Source organism: Mustela lutreola, chromosome 8 (genome assembly GCF_030435805.1).
Source record: "Mustela lutreola isolate mMusLut2 chromosome 8, mMusLut2.pri, whole genome shotgun sequence".
Classification (NCBI taxonomy): domain Eukaryota; kingdom Metazoa; phylum Chordata; class Mammalia; order Carnivora; family Mustelidae; genus Mustela; species Mustela lutreola.
In genome coordinates this window covers 94931089-94937980 of record NC_081297.1, presented here as the reverse complement: position 1 = coordinate 94937980, position 6892 = coordinate 94931089, and the positions used below count along the sequence as shown (strand labels likewise).

The window sequence follows — 6892 nt, the reverse complement described above, 5'->3', positions numbered from 1 at the left end:
TTCTGGTTAACCCCACGTCACACTCCCATGAGCCCCAAGCCAAATGAACATTTCCCTCTTGGGAAAGTAGACTGGCAAAGGAGGAATTGTAGGACAAGGCAGAAGTATAATAATAATAATAGTAATTTTAAAAGGGGCACCTGGGGAGTCCAGTTAAGGTTAAGCATCTGACTCTTGATTTCAGCTCAGGTCATGATCTCGGGGTTGTGGACTCAAGCCCAGTTTGGCGCCACACTGGGCATAGAGTTTGCTTGGGATTCTCCCTCTCTCCCTCTCCCTTTGCCCTTCCCTTGCTCGAGTGTTCTATCTCTCTCAAAAAAAAAAAAAAAAAAAAAAGTCAGAGCTCTTCTTTTCGCTGCCAGCATGAAAATCCTTCAACTTCCTTGACACCCATATTAAGTCAAAACCCATACAGGTCCCTCCTGCTCTCCTTTGCTGTGTGAAGCTAGTGCTTCCCTCTGGGGGCTTTGCTACAGCCAGGGGGGATGGGCGTCCTCGCTCCCCCTGCAGTTCCTGAGGGCAGATTTCCGAGGCAGTCCTTGAAAACCTTTGGGAGTAACCCTTCTATTGTCATGACCTGAGCCTCAGGTCTCAAGCACCAGATCCAAACAGGATCTTCTACAGAAAAGAAGGTGACCCTTGAATGGAATTTGGTTACCACAGGTACAACACCAAACCGTCCGGTCTCAGCTGCTTCTCTAGACTCCCTTCCGTATTCTGATCTATTAATCATGCTGGATTTTTATCAACTCAATTAAAAAAAAAAAAAAAAAGAATCTCTGGCAAGCCCATGTAGCTACGCCCTGAGCTCTGGGGCATGGTGGTGGGGGCCAGCACTGTACCCAGGGATTACGTAAAACTATTACCTCTCTCTAAGAAGGAATAATTCCAGATCAACTTTTTTTTTTTTACCCATAAGAAATTGAAACAGAAAAAGCATATATTGCGTTTGGCATGCTATCTTTATGAACAAGATGGGAAAAGGCAAGGGTAATGGTAATAAAATTAGGTGGAGTCCTAAGTCAAACATTCCAGAAGACCTGATCATTTAGAGATAGAGGTCTCAAGTGGTTTTCCACAGGGCTCTCTCTTTGGCTATGTGTGGGTAATACTTTAATCCACCACTCGAATAAAAATAAAACATATTTATCCAGTTTTGCACATGGCACAACATTAGGAAAGACTGAATAATAAAACGGAAGGCAACTGTATTGCAAAGGACTGGAAGCAAGATCCCACACCAAGAATTTACTTTAATAGATGTAAATGTATTCTTACACCCAAAATAAATCACATAAACATTGTTTGGAAAGGCTTGCTTTGACAGTAGTTTTCATGAAAAAGGGCTGGTAGTTTTAGGTGTCTACAAGACTGACAGCACCCAGTGATGTGGTTTAGAAGGGCGAAGAGCCAATGACATCGTAGGCAAGCATTGGTGAAATTGTGAAGTCTGGGTCAGGGCGGGTGCTGTTTCCATCTAATCAGGGGGCACGGTCTACCACAACGGAATATTAAATCCACTTCTGTGCATCTCACTGTGATGGAGGAGCTTTTAAGATGGGAGCTCTTTCTAGAATGACATGATACACAACAGGGCTGATGGAATGGAGATGTTTGACCTCGAGAGGGCGAGACTTTGCAGGGCACGTTCGCATGGCGAGGAATACTTACCATGTTCCTTCTCTGTGCCAGCTTCCTTTTGAAGGGCTCTGTTTGTGCAATATCATTTGCTACTTATAGAAACCTTATGAGTTATTATGATTATGATCTTGCTTTTGCATCATACCTGCAGAAACGGAAGCGCAAAGGTGGCACAGCTACCAAATGATAGGGCTGGAGGGCCAAAGCGGGATCTCTTACACATAACCCCATGCTGCTGCTCAGGTGTCTTTAATGAGAACAGCCTAAGAGGTGGTTCAACGGTAAGAAATTTCAGGAAGGCAGATCCCAGAAAAGCTTCCTGCCAAGTGGTGGGTCATCTTCCGCTGGAGGTGTTCGATCTCGATGACACTCCACTGAGGATGATGGGGGAGTTCTGTGTTAGAAGTCGGCCGGAGTAGATAAGCTCCAGGGAGTGCTGGAACTCTCAGGGTTCTGGACTTTGCAATTGCTGTGTTGCTCCTGGTATTGGAGTCTAAAAACCATGGAGGGGTTATCAGTGTTACTGTAGTTTTCTTCTCCCACACCTGCAACCCCAACCCCCCTCAGCCCCCCTCCCTGCACCCCCAGCCTTCAGATGAGAAGGAAAATGCTCTTCATTGTTGGGACACACCCTTACCTGTTTGTGTGTCAGTGTTGGTTGTCACAATCTATCCCCCGGCTGGTAGTTTTATTTTACAAAACAATTCTTCACAGCCTTGCTTAGGACTGGAAGGTGCCATGTGAAGACCTCGAGTGCTATAGTTAACAACACTCTGTTGGCAAATGGTGATTATGTAGACTCCTCTGCAAAGGCACTTGAACTGAACAGAAACTGGTGTGCCATGTCTGCCTGAGGTCCATGCAGCTAGTGCCTGAAATATCACCCGCTTGAGTTCTTTACGCAAAAGCTACCATTTTTTTTAAGTACCAAAAAAACCGGTCCCTGTTGTCCTTTGAGGCTGATTCATTGCATAAGAAATAAATCATGGTTTGTATTGCTCAGCAAAATCAAAAAGGTCTGTGGGTTATGCTTGCATAACCTGAGCTTAGAGTCTGAGTCATAAACCCATGAGCCCTGTGAACACTTGGGAAGCAGGCAGCGGGTCAGAGTAAGCATGGCTGTATTGAAGTAGCAGTGAGAGAGGGAGGAGGACCAGGCTGAGTTGGGAAGAAAATGTGGGGGTGGGCTGAAGCCGGAGGGAGAGAGGGCGGGTAGGTGGGAGGGCGGGTTCGAGAATCAGGGGCTGGCCAAATAATGAAGAGACAAGCATCATGAGGTGAAACGGAAATTAAGGCCTTAAGAATCAGAAATTCAGGAAAACACGAAGTTCCCATTCCCAGAGTGTCATAAACTGTCTGTGCGATTAGGCAACCTCAACGCAGAACCTCTTAGTAAGAGAGGCTGTTTTTGCCTCTGAGTTCCCAGAAGGTCATTTGTGATGGAAGAAGGGGATGGTGTGAGGGGAAGCAGCCTCCAAAAGGCACAGACCCTGGCGTGTGCAGGTGGTTCTTTTAATGACATTGACCAATCCCCACCCCCACCACCTCCTTTCAAAGGCACTGGCTGGGTCCTCTGTCCCTTCCTTTTCCTGACACACCTGGTAGCTGGGACATACCACATGGGAACCTGAATTTTTTGTTTAGGTGGCTGGTGTGTGTGTGTGTGTGTGTGTGTTTGTGCACATGCACATGTGTGTTGCAAATTAAGAGGAAATGAGAAGAAGAAATATAATGCTTTATCAGTTCTGCATAGAGGGAAAGTGGAAAAGTTTTTAGGCTCTCCAAATATTTTTTCCAGCAGTCTGTGAGAGTCTCTGAGATCCCTAGTCTATGTGTGGGGTGTCCGCTGGTAAACACACCTGAATGTTCTCACACACACACCCCCCCCAGCACATCTATACATGTTTACATAGATCAGATGTTGACCATCAGGTACACAGCCCTTTCCACAGTGAGATGAGATCATATCCTTAAGCTGACTAACTGTAGGTATATACGCATACAGATTACGGTGCCAATAAAAAATAATTTCCATTCACATCAGTTAACAAAACAGAAGATTGTTGGTGGTGAAGCAGAGAAGGAGGCATGCCACCAGCTGCCCCTTCCCTAGGGCTCACAACCTGCCCCCGTGACCTAGCTTTCCACAACTTTCCCCATGTAGCCTTAGGGTGGTGTCACAATCAAATAGCATTACCTCACATTCTACAGCTTTCCAGATCCCTGTTCTTCTCAGCATGTGTCTTCGGCCAGACATGCGTTCCAGTGTGAAAGAGCTTCCTATAGATAGTGAAGAAACTTGAGGAGGTACCCTATACACATAGTTGTGGTTAGTCCCAGGTAGGTAATTACGAAGCTATTGGGGTGGGCCTAAACCCTGAAGCAGGGCCTCTCAAACATTTTCACCTATTGGGACACTTAGAAAGTGACACAGATATTTTAAATGGATGGGGTTGAATGGGGAGGGGGGGGTGAATGGATGCTGCCACTCATTGCCAGACATAGCCAGTCTGGGGCGCTGGTCACCTCAAACCCTGCCTGGCTGCCCCCGCATCTTGGGAATCAAGGTTCCGCCATCTTGTAATGGACTCACTGTCTGGTTTGCCAGCCCTTCTTGGGTCTGAATCTGCAAGTTAGGGTTCTGGATGGTTTCAATCATTCCCTTAGAGACAAATTTTCCCTTAAGTCCCTCCTTTGAGGGGCCAATTCTACATGCCTCCCACTTGGGTCTGACTCCAGCTCTTCCTAAAGTTCTCCAAAATCTTCTTCACGGTGTTTACACCTCAGTCCAATATGGCCTCCTTTGTGAGCCCTCATCCATCACGGTAATGCTGGGGTCTCCCAGTAACTGGTCTTCAGTGGATCAGTCTGTTTTCTTTTGAGCACTTACAATTTGATATTGTATTTATGTGCTGTTTCACCTGTGTGTGTGTGTGTGTGTGTGTGTTTTCTTATCTCTCTGTATGCTTCAGGAAGACAGCAACTTGTTTTCTATTCCCAGAGCCCAGCATAGTGTCTGCACACATAGGAGCCTTTGTTGCATGAATGAATTTAATTTTGGGGAGACGTATTCCTTTGCTCATCACAGGCTGATTACCTCATTCAGAGAACACCACGGTCAGATTCCGTCTTGTCTGTTCAGGGGTCTTCAGTGCCACTTCTCCTGAAATAATTTTGATGAATATCTGCTGATTAACCATGAGTTAATTTTTTTCATATATAAACACTTAAATCCACTGTGTGAAGAGCTACTTACAAGCCTGAGGCTTGGAGACAAGAAAGGAGCTTCTCCAGTTGTTGGGCTGCGTGCGTTTCATCACATCCAAGTTTTATTTCCCCAAGGCTTTTCTTTGTCAAGCTTGGAAAAGTGCTGTTTCCTAGGAGAACAGCTGCACAAGAACAAGCTGCAAATATAAAAGAGGAAAACATCCCCCAAAGCAAAACTTGGAGAAGTGTTTTAGATTGATTCCCCCCAAAGATCAATTGCAATCTTTTCTTTCTTTCAAGGGCACTATTTTTCTAAACAGATTCGAACCAAATGCATGAACATGGACATTTCAGTCTGTATAAAACTAACTGGAAATAGATGAACATGCCAGCAGATAGGTTCAGGAAAGGATTTATCTTCCTAAATTTCAAGGCAGCAAGCTGGTTTTGGTAACGTTTTCTCTTAGGAGAACTGGGTGAGTGTGTCCAGGGTTGAACATCATACTGGGCAAGGGGAGGAAAAGAAGCCCTAAATGGGAAACCGAATGTTTCCAGTGACAGGACCAACTCATAAAATCTTTCCACTGATTCTGCCATATCGAGCCAATCACTTTCTGCCATCCTGGGCCAAACTAGAAAAGCCCCAGACAATCTTTGCTACAAACCAGGGCAAAGAGGGAGAATTTTCTTGTCCACAGAGCAGCGCTTCCCAAACTCACTCTCTCTCTCTCTCTTTTTTTTTTTTTTTTAAGATTTTATTTGTTTATTTGACAGACAGAGATCATAAGTAGTCAGGCAAGGCAGAGAGAGAGGAGGAAGCAGGCTCCCACGGAGCAGAGAGCCTGATGCAGGGCTCAATCCCAGGACCCTGGGATCATGACCTGAGTCGAAGGCAGAGGCTTTAACCCACTAAACCACCCAGGCACCCCCAAACTCACACTCTCTTAAGAGTCACCTGGGAACCTGTTAAAAATGCAGAGTCCCAGGGCCCTCTCCTAGAGGTTCTCAGTGAGCAGCTCTGGGTCTGAGTATGAACATTCCTATTTGGAAGAGGTGTCCTAGCTGATTCTTCTGATTCAGCAGGCTTGAGGAAAGACAGTGGATAATTAGTTGTGTTTCTTCTTTGGTGGATCAACCAAGGATTTTGCAGGCACGCCCTGGTCACTTCCTCCCTAGCATTTGAATTCTGAGCCAAAGGAAGAATCCCAGTATGTTTTTCCAGTGCTATGATGTGGTTCTACAAACAGTACTCAGGTCACCTTTCTGGAGGGATCTTGGTGCACTTGCTGCCGTGGTTAAGATGGAACTGGGCGTCGGGAGAGAATCCCTTTAGGGATGGAATGGTCTTTTTCAGTAGGGGGTCCCCACCTCGGGCCCCCTCCTTGTGTTCTGGGTACAATCGCACCTCCTCTCAACTTCTACCTTTGCCTCTACGCTCCTTCCCGAGTCTCTGTCTCTACTGGAAGGTCCATAGCCCTATGGTCATCTATGCATTTCCACTTCAGTACCAGCTAGTACCAGACAGGTAGAGCTCATTTGCTCTCCTCTCCACCCCCAGATCTGTTCTCTCTGGAACCCTCCTTCTTCTGAGTTAGCTCCCCTACAAAATAGAATCATCATCCACTTGCTTACCCAGGCCAGGGTCCTGACTTTTCCGTCTTCCTCATTCCTTACATCTAATCCCACATATCTGTTTAAGGCAGTGGTTTGCAACCCTGGCTTCAAAACAGAACCATGTGGAAAGATTTTAAAATGCACCCATGCCTGGGCTCCGGTCCCAGAAGTTCAGATTTAATTGGTTTGTGGTGAGGTCAAGCCATGGAGAGCTTTTAAAAAGTCCCAGTTGATTCTGTTGTGCGGCCCAGGTTCCAGCTCTGTTCCCAGTCCCACCCTTCCATGCAAGGCAAATCTGATCAGCGGGGCTGGGGCTGGTGGGGAGAGAGTAAGGCACTTACCTGGGGCACAAAATTCAACGGAGCACCCAAACCACCAGTGACAATATGTCAAAAAACCGAAATCCAGTGCCCCAAAGTCCATGATAAAC

General features: G+C 46.2%; 1 long non-coding RNA gene across 1 annotated transcript; it reads right to left on the bottom strand.

The window, feature by feature from the left end:
- Window positions 1-4714: 4714 nt before the first annotated feature.
- Window positions 4715-6892, bottom strand: LOC131839020 (uncharacterized). The gene is made up of 3 exons (XR_009356776.1): window positions 6804-6892; window positions 4898-5018; window positions 4715-4804 (listed from the first exon to the last, which is right to left on the bottom strand). It is a non-coding gene; the product is annotated as an uncharacterized LOC131839020 (long non-coding RNA).